The sequence below is a fragment of the Myotis nattereri genome (genome assembly GCF_964212035.1).
Source record: "Myotis nattereri genome assembly, chromosome: 9".
Lineage (NCBI taxonomy): Eukaryota > Metazoa > Chordata > Mammalia > Chiroptera > Vespertilionidae > Myotis > Myotis nattereri.
In genome coordinates, this window is record NC_138084.1 from 77872489 (window position 1) to 77882667 (window position 10179).

Consider the following 10179-nt stretch of genomic DNA (forward strand, 5'->3'; position numbering starts at 1 on the left):
GACCCACTGATTACCATATACCACTCCACTTGAAGCAGTGAGCCAGAACAGGGAGTGGTCTTGCAGGCCCCTCGAAAGCCTCAGATGGGGGCAGCACCCTCTGGGTGGGAGTGCTGCTCTTTAGGACACCGTACATGCATTGAGACAAGAGCTGATATACAGTGCTGTGTCAACAGTGATATACAGTGATATACAGTGCTCAACAGCTGGGTATATAGACTCAGAAAGTGGGAACAGAATTCACAGTGGCCCCGTATACCACCAATTCATCACCAAATCACTGATATCTCATACTCAACATGATCCAAATACAGCTCCTCATTCCCCTTCCTCCACCCCAAAATGTGCTGCTCCAGTATTCTGGAGCTGGGTGAGTGGTGTGTTTGTTCATTCAATCATCTGAACCGGAAATCTGGGAATTGTTGGAGCCTCCTCCCTTCCACTCCAATCAATAGCATGTCTCATAGATCCTATCGCATAACATCGCTCTCTATTCATAGGGGCAGTGCTTGGGTTTATTCAGACTCTTCATTTCTTGACTACATTCTTCAGCACCCTCATCCCTGAACTTCTTTACTCCCAGAGTGAACTTCCCCCAATATCTGCCAGAAGCACCTTTCTGAAACCCAAACCAGATCATATCACGGCCCTGCTTAAAATCCTTCAATTGGTCTCACCAGCTTGCAATATAAACTTAGCTTAACATCAGTACAACCCATTGGGGCCCTTTCCCCAAGACCCATGCCTGAGGGGCTCCCACACTTCGGAGTGGTTTTCTCACATTGTTGAAGTCCCCTCATAGCCAGGGCCAGCAGGGGCCCTTGGTTTTTGTTTTGTCCCTTTGAAGTACTCCTTGACACTCTACCCCATACATGGAGTAGACCAGATGCCCAGAGAAGCTCAGGACTCCTGGCGGGCTTGGCCCAGTGCTGGTTCCAGGAGGGGGACCTGGTTCATGGAGCTTTCCTCCTAATCGGTGAAGGTATCTTTCATGGAGTGGCAGGAGACTGAGTGTCAACAGGGATCCCATACAGTAGTCCCCTGTCCATCTCCCAGCCTCCTTGACACATAGCCTTGGAGGTGCCTAGTGACTCCCAGGGTTTCTTGCTTGAGTGCTTTTCCATATACTTTCCCCCTTCCTGGAATGCCCTGCCTCCCACCCCTCTTATTTGTGAAGCAAACTCCTTTTTATTTTTCAGAATTTATCCTGAGTCATCTTATTGAATAGATTTCTACCCTCTCCCATCCCCAGGAGAGTTTATCTGTTCCTTCTCCATGTTTTCCATGGGACGAGCACTTGCATTTATCACCTTACATTGTAATATCGCCAGCGTTACACTGTAAGTGCCTTGAGAATCATGATACTCGCCAAACAATATTGTATGTAAATATTTAATAAATGTTTCTTGAATTAATGAGTAAATAACTCATAAGGTTGCTTTGAGAATTAAATAAGAAAACTTAAATACTCCAGATGTCAGCTAAGGTTATTGTGTCCTCTGACTTTAAATACACTCGACAAGCTTCCTATCTCACATTCCACAGGCAAATAAGGTTCTCCCAGATTCCTGTGAATGTCAGATGCTTAAATCCTCATGCCCCTTCAGTCTCTGAATTCTTCTTTGACTCTGTGTCATTCCCATCTCACTGCCATCTCTCTATCTGTGCCCTGTTCTTGCTACTCAGTCCCTTTCTCTAGTTTCCCTCCTAGTTCAACATATAAACCAGTTGTGTGTGGAGCAGACATTTAGAAGATTTGGGGCAATGACAAGAGTTTATATCCCAGCAATATGAAAGCCTAACACTGACGATTAGGCTCTGTGTCTTTGAAGGCCTAAGCCACTTGAGGGAGCTCATCTCACCTTCCGTTTTCCATAGATTTCAGCTCCCTCCAGGCCATCTGTATCCTGGCTCTCCCTGTCTCTCAGATCTTTCCTGATCCCTCCCACACCCACATTTCTCTTCATTTCTCTTTAAAATATTATTGAAATATTTTAATTACAGCAATGAATGAAATTATTTGTTTGATAAAAATCAAATAGTGCAGACATTCTGTTCATGAAATCCACAGGCTCCTTTCCTACCACCCGCCACCTTGAGCCTCAGTCCCAGGGGAAACCACGTCAGACCATTTCTGTTCTGAGGGATCATACTGGTTTCCTCTCTAAACTAAATGGTTTATTTATGCCCATGTTTCTTGTTTTATTGACCACAGATATTATCTATTGATTACCTACTATAAATAATAAGGATTTATATTCATACCCATTCATTGTCTTTTCTTTTTCTCTGTCAACTTTTAAACTTATTATATTTTAGTTCTATTAATTATATTCATGAATTTAAACAATACATTTAAGCATATATGTCTTGTTTTATCTATATCAGTGTTTCTTGCCTTTCTGGTCTACAAAAGGCATATATGATCCCGGCTGGCATGGCTCAGTGGTTGAGCGTCGACCTATGAACCAGGAGGTTATGCATGGTTTAATTCTGGTCGGGGCTCTATTCCCAGTGTGGGGTGTGCAGGAAGCAGCCAATCAATGATTCTCTCTCATCATTGATATTTCCATCTCTCTCTCCTTCTCCCTTCCTCTCTGAAATCAATAAAAAATATATTTAATTTTAATTTTAATTTTTAAATATATTTTTATTGATTTCAGAGAGGAAGGAAAAGAAAGAGAGATAGAAACTTCAATGATGAGAGAGAATCATTGATCGGCTGCTTCCTGCACACCCCCTACTGAGGACTGAGCTTGAAACCCGGGCATGTGCCCTTGACCAGAATCGAACCCAGAACCCTTGAGTCCACAGGCTGACGGTCTATCCACTGAGCCAAACCAGCCAGGGCTATATTTAATTTTTAAAAAAGGAATATATGAGCACACCTACTGTTGCATCTACTTCTACTTTTTCAGACTCCACCTCTGTCAGCTGTGCCTCTATGTCAGCATTACCCATCCCAGTAACGTTTACATCATTCTGTGCGCCCCCCTGCCCCAGGTTTGCCTTGCATTATGGTGTAGGGATCACAAGTGCCTTCAGGGACCAGACTGGCTGTGTATGAGTCCACTGGGCCCAGAGGCATAGCAGGGGGAGCATTGAGGACTGCAGTGAGCAATGTGTCCAAATTATAGATCTTCAAGTTTTTTTCAAGTTCTGTACTCAAACCAGGTTCATTTGCAGTGTGTGCTGGCACCAGGTGACCCATTTGTAACTCTCACATAAGTTACTCTAAAATTTGAACGTCAGTGAAGAATGATGGTGAACGGGAATGCCCACCAAATACTCCATTTGCTCTCCCACATTTTCCATGCCACATGCCAGTGGCTGGGGAGAGAACCAGGACGGGTTCTAGCCAGTGAAATGTGAGAAATCGTGTGTCATTTTCAGGTTGAGATAGTGAAAACCCAGGGAGAGGTGCTGATTTCTCCTTCCCTGCTGCTTAAGCTGGAGCAAAATACTCTAGAGCAGTGGTTCCCAACCTTTTTGTGGCCATGCCCACCTAAGCATCTCTAAATCCTGATGCCCTGCCCCCATGACATATAATTCTTATTATTCAAAAAGTGAACTCCTGTTCACAGGGAGGAAGCCTAAAAGGCCATTGATTTGGTCTAAATAAGCTTCCAAAGAACATGGCATCTATGAAAGAGAAAAGTAAATGAATGAAAGGACAGTTGAAGTCCTGAGGAAGAAAGCACTAAGAAATTGTTTTTTAAAAAATAATAATATGAAAAAAATAATAATAATATGAAGTGACATGAAAAATAGCAAAGTTTCAAAACATAATAGAGACCTAAAATGCATAAATATGCCACAATGTGTATTTACAGCCCGTATATGAGGCCCCTAGGACCATAAGAAATGCACAAAATTCCCTGTTAACGACTCATTCTCAAATTGCCCCACCTTAGCAATCAAACTGCCCCTCTGTGGGGCATCTGCCGCACGTTGGGAACCACTGCTCTAGAGGGTACAGCCCCAAGAGCCTCTGCCACGGAGTGACTAGGGGAAGCGGAGTGCTGTGCTGGGCTGCTTGGGCCATATCGGTTGACCAAGGAATTAACTTTCATGTGTTAAGTCGATGAGAGTTATGGTTGTTACTTCAGCATCACTCAATTCATTGCTATTCATTAATTTTTTTTTTTTTTTTTTTTTTTTTAGTTTATAAAATTGTTGAAAGAATTACAACAATGTCCATTTTGCTTTCTTGGGTTTTTTTTTTTTGGTTTTTTTTTGGTCCTCCATTGGCCCCTTCCCTCCCTGCACCTGCCTCCCAAGCCTTTGCCACACTATTGTCTGTGTCCATGGGCTATGCATATATACATATACATTTCCCGGATAACCTCTCCCCCACATACATTCCTCCACCCCCACCTTCCGTCTGAAATTTATCAGTCTGTTCATGGTTCTATGTCTCAGGATCTATTTTGTTCATCAGTTTATTTTGTTCATTAGATTCCACATATGAGTGAGATTATGTGATACTTGTCTTTCTCTGACTGGCTTATTTCACTGAACATAATGCTCTCCAGGTCCATCCATGCTGTTGCAAATGGTAAGAATTCCTTCTTTTTTAATTTTTTTTTTTTTTACCACGGTGTAGTAATCCATTGTATAAATGTCTCACAGCTTTTTTTTATCCACTCATTTGCTGATGGGCACTTGGGCTGTTTCCAAGTCTTAGCTATTGTAAATTACACTGCTATGAACATAGGTGTGCAATGATTGGGGTTTCAGGTTTCTTAGAATATATTCCTAGAAGTGGGATCACTGGGTCAAATGGCAGTTTCATTTTTAATTTTTGAGGAAACTCTATACTGTTTTCCATAACGGCTGCACCAGTCTGCATTCCCATCAGCAGTGTACCAGGGTTTCCTCTTCTCCACATCCTCGCCAGCACTTGTCATTTGTTAATTTGTTGATGATAGCCATTCTGACAGATGTCAGGTAATACCTCCTTGTCATTTTAAGTTGCACCTCTCAGATGATTAGTGACTTTGAGCATTTTTTTCATATGTCTCTTGGCCCTCTGTATGTCCACTTTGGAGAAGTGTCTATTTAGGTCCTGTGCCCATTTTTGAATTGGATGGTTTGTCTTCCTTTTGTTAAGTTGTATGAGTTCCTTATATATTTTGGAAATTAATCCCTTACTGGATGTGTCATTGGGCTCTCTTCACTTTATTGATGTGGGCTCCCTTTTCGTTTTGTTGGTGGTTCTGCTGTGCAGAAGCTTTTTATTTTGATGTAGTCCCATTTGTTTATGTTCTCCTTTGTTTCCTTTGCCCACATCCAGTGAGTTGTTGTGGAGGTGCTGACAGAACAGGACATAATACAACACAACAAAATGCGAAACAAAAGAAACAAAACTAAAACATACACAAGCCCCCTACAGCAACAGCAACCACCAGAGAATAAAGAATTAAGAAAGAGAAAAGAGAGGAAGAATGATAGAAGAAAAGAAAGAAAATATATGAGGAGAAAAATAACACAACCAACCAAACAGAACACCCCCACACAAACAAACATACTGCTTCTCTCTTTATCATTGTCCTTCTCAAGTGCCATCAATGAGTGGGGCACTTATTCATATTTCGTATGTCCTTTTAGCCTAAAGGACTTGTGATTTTCTTTAGCTCTGGGAAATATTCTTGAATAATTCTTTTGGTTCTCTCTCTCTCTCTCTCTCTCTCTCTCTCTCTCTCTCTCTCTTTCTCTCTCTCTTTCTCCTCCACTCCCCCCCCCCCCCAGACCCCACCTTCTTCTATACTCTGGGAGGTATCTTTGACTTACCATCTTCTAGCTCTTCTGTAAATATTTTTTATATTGGCAATCATATATTTTTAATTTCCACAAGGACTTCCTTGTTCTCTGGTTATTTCTATTTTATAGACTTGCTTGGGTAGACTTAGTTTTGTTTTGTTTTTGGTCTTTAAAAACTTTCAATTTATTTTATTTCATTTTTAATGAGAGAAAGTTTAATGTAGTAATTAAAAGCACAAACTCAGACAATCAAACTAGTGGAGTTCAGATCTCAACTCAGCCACTTAGTGGTTGTGTCACTTAATGTCTTTATGCTCAGTTTCCTTGTCTCCAGCGTGGGGATGGCTGTAATCAGTGCCTCCTATGATTGTAAAGCTTAAGTGAGTTCATGCATGTAGCGTTCTTAAGGCAGTGTTTGTCCCAGGGAAGTGCTGGGGAAGGGTCAGTTATGCGATGGCGGTGATGACAATGGTGGGTGGCGATGGCTGAAGTTCTGTGAATTTCTTAGTTTGCATGTAGAAAGTTTTCTCCTGCTCTTTGAGTGAATTGTATTTCCTTCCAGTCGGTTGTTTCGTTTGTTCTCCTTGGGCTTAATCCCCACTCTGTTGGGTTTTCTGGTATACCTGGCCACCTGCGGTTGTGTGCTAGGATTTAAACATACGGACCCTACTGACTCTGCAAGTAGCCTTTGTGTATGCTAGTCCTGCTCCCTGATGGGCCTCCTTGCGTGAGAAGGGGCCAGAGGGCAGAGCTCCTCAGTGACGGCTGTGCCTCGGGTGTAGGCAGAAAAGTCACCAGAAAGGCCGGGCCAGAATGAGAAGGCTTGCGGGCTCAGTGCCACCGCAGAAGCCCTACTGCCTGCCCTTTACAGGATGGAACCCCGCACCCAGGGAGAGGGCGGTGACCATGCTTCTGTGGCAGCCTCCCCGCCCGCCCCCCAGCTGGTCCAGGCTTTAGCTCCTCTGCAGCCACCGCCTTCCTGGCTCCCGCGCCAGGGCCTCTGCCACCCTCTCTCATGGTCCTGAGCTTCCGGGGCTGTCGAAATGTCTCATCTGCTGGTAATTCTGACCTCGCTACCTATCTCCTTTATCCCTGTGGGTTTATTTGCCTTTGCATTCTTTCAGCGCCGTTTTAATGGGGTCTCTGGAGAGATTGGAGGTTAATTTATGGGCCTCAGTCTGCCATTTTGAACCAGACGTGCTGTTCATTTCTCATGCAGAATGGCTTGGCTTTCTCTTTGTGTCCCTGCCTCTTTCTAAAAGATGCCCTCAATCCCTCACCCTCCACACGCCAAGTGGCTTATTGAAGGTGTTTTTCTGAAGAAAGACCATCTTTTCCTCCAGAGGAATGCCGGTGTGATATATTTAAATAATATTTCTCCCACTTGCTCTATCTATGAAAACCACCCAAGATGGTGCATGATTCATGGTGAATGTTCAATAAATATTCCTTCCGCTTCCTCTCTGCTCTTCTGCGCCACCTCCACTCGGTTCTGTCGCGCACTCCCGGTGCCCTGCGTTCTCAGGACGGATTTATAGACTCGTGCTTGTTCGGGAAAGGCTTGCGAGCCTCCCTCCTTCATGTTTGTCTGCGTTCTCATTAAGGAAAATGAGGCCCGGCGATGCTAAATGGCTCACTCAATAATGCAAAAGTAAAAGCGGTTAAGCCAAGGCTGAGATCCATGTTTGCAACAGCCAGCCTGGTGCACTTTGCGCTGAGAGACCTGCTTCTGAGGAGGGAGGGCTGTGCCACCCGCCTCCCAGCCTCTCCTCTGCCCCAGTTTCTGGAATCATGATTGAACTAAAAAGAGATCAACCAAAGACCTGGTCTGCATATATGCATAACCCATGGGCACGGGCAATAGGGTGGTGAAGGCCTGGGTGGGGGGCGGGGGAGGGCTGGAAGAGGACAATGGAGGGAAAAGGGGGACATATGTAACACTTTCAACAATAAAGTTTTGTTTTTTTTTAAGATAGAACTCAAGTCTGTCTTAATTCCAAAGCTAATGGGAATGGTTCCTCAGCAACTGCCCTCCCTACCCAGCTCCCCCTCACAGGGCTTCAGGCTGCGCCAGGCACTCAGGGCTCACAGAGGATCCACAATTCAGCTTGGGGGATTTACGCGCAGGCTGCTGGGGACTCGGCTCCCAGAATGCGCAGGAAATTTGAAGAGACTCATATTTCAAGGTCACTGCTAGGTTAAATGGGCATCTGTGGGCCAGCATGGGAACTGAATCATCCATCATTTTTGATGGGAAAATGTGTTCCCAAGTAATTCACAAGCAATTCATGAATGAGCTACATTTCATTTATAAGTCTGTTATTCTCTGAAGCAAGGCTTAAGGCAGGAGAAAAAAGGAACAGAAGTGGTGGCCATACCACACCTTTGAATATGGCCCCTGTTTTGCATCATCCCTGTGTTGCATCTTCTGCTACCTAGATTTTTGAAGGGGAATTCAAAGAGAAGAATAAAGAAGGAAAAAAAGGAAGAAAAGGAGCTAAGGGATCTTTGGGGTCACGCATAGCTGCTGATACAGAAGGCACCCAAGTTACATGTGCTACAAGGACTAGAGTTCTGCTGCCTTTCCTCCGCAAGCGCTGATGCCAGGCAGACACCTAGCCCCGCCCTCAGCTGTGTAGGGACTGCACTGATGACCTTCCAAGGTCACTGCAGTTCCATGAAGGATGGTTTCATTTCTGGGAGATCCCACCGTTTTGGGAAAGATGTTGCTGAGAAAGATAGTATTTCATTCAGCAGGACTTGGGGAAGATAGAGCAGCACAGCTCGACCCCTCCCCACCTTGACTCTCTGTGCCCCTCCCCACCTGCACTTTGCCTCACCCTCTGGGAGCTCCACACTGTGCGTCCTCAGCTCAAGAAGCAGCTTTTACTCTGTAGCTGCAGGAGGAACAAGCTAACTCTCCCAGCCCTGCACCCCTGAACAACACCCCCGCTCCCCCCCGCAAACACACACAGCCCAATTAAATGTCTGTGGAGCTACGATTGAGCTTCTTGTGCTCAGAAGCTGTGGCAAAGGGCAAGAGGCCCCCACCGCTTAAAGGAGGAAGAAATCAAAGGATATTTTTTCAAGAGACCAACAGAACAGAAGGTGCCACTTGTGCTCCCTGTGATCTGGGAAAGCATGTTTTTATTTTGTTTTAAGAAACAACTAGAAAATGAAGGAATAGGAAGGTGGTTACCCCAGGCAGAGGGCCAGGTCAGTGGAGGAAGGAGAATCTGAAAATAACAAGGCAAGCAGGGTGCCAGGCATGGGAGAGGACTTGGGTGAGGAGACTTTGTCCCCATTTTCTCACTAATGCCTGTTGAAACGCCCCCCCCGCCCTCCGGCCAGAGCGGGTGGATTCCATGGTGGCAGGCCTGAACAGGCCGAGCTCTTCCCCGCTCAGGAATCTGAACTGTGTAAGGTACAGGGCTTGGACCACATTCAGTCAAGGGGCTGCAGAGGTCCAGGTGTGCACATGCACCACCACTCCCTCATTTCAGAGAATCTAACCAGCCCCCCTGGAGGAAGACGCCCAGGTGTGAGCTGCACACAACAGGACTAGAGACTTGGGAAGCAGCCATGGGAAATTGGGGGCCATTAGACCTGGCATCTAGCCAGGCTCTTTCAAAGCCTCAAGATCTACACCTAACACTGGTGGGTCTCTAAACGTAAGTCTAGCCTTAACTGGTTTGGCTCAGTGGATAGAACGTCGGCCTGCGGACCAAAAGATCCCAGGTTTGATTCCACTCAAGGGCATGTACCTTGGTTGCAGGGTCCTCCCCAGCCCGGGCCCTGTTTGGGGCACGTGCAGGAGGCAACGCTCGATGTGTTTCTCTTACACTGATATTTCTCTCAGTCTTTCCTTCTCTCTTCCAATCTCTAAAAGATCAATGGAAAAATATCCTCGGGTGAGGATTAACAACAGCAACAAAGAGGAAACGTAAGTCTATTCTGAGAATCGCCTCCTGGCCTCTTGGGGAAGATCACAGGTAAATAATAGATGCGCCCCTATGTTCATAGCAATGTTATTTACAATAGCTCGGATCTGGAAACAGCCCAAGTGCCCATCAATAGACGAGTGGATAAAAGAAGCTGTGGTACATTTATACCATGGAATACTGTGCAGCTGTAAAAAAGAAGGATCAATTACCCTTTGAGACAGCATGGAGGGACCTGGAGAGTATTATGCCAAGTGAAATAAGCCAGTCAGAGAAAGACAAGTATCACATGATCTCACCCATAGGTGAGATCTAATGAACAAAATAAAATGATGAACAAAACAGATCCAGAGAAATGGAAGATTGAAAGAGACTAAAGAGACTAACAAATAACAGAGGGAAGTGTCGGGGTTGGGGTGGAAAGAGATTAACCAAATAACTTATATGCATATATGCATAACCCATGGACACAGAC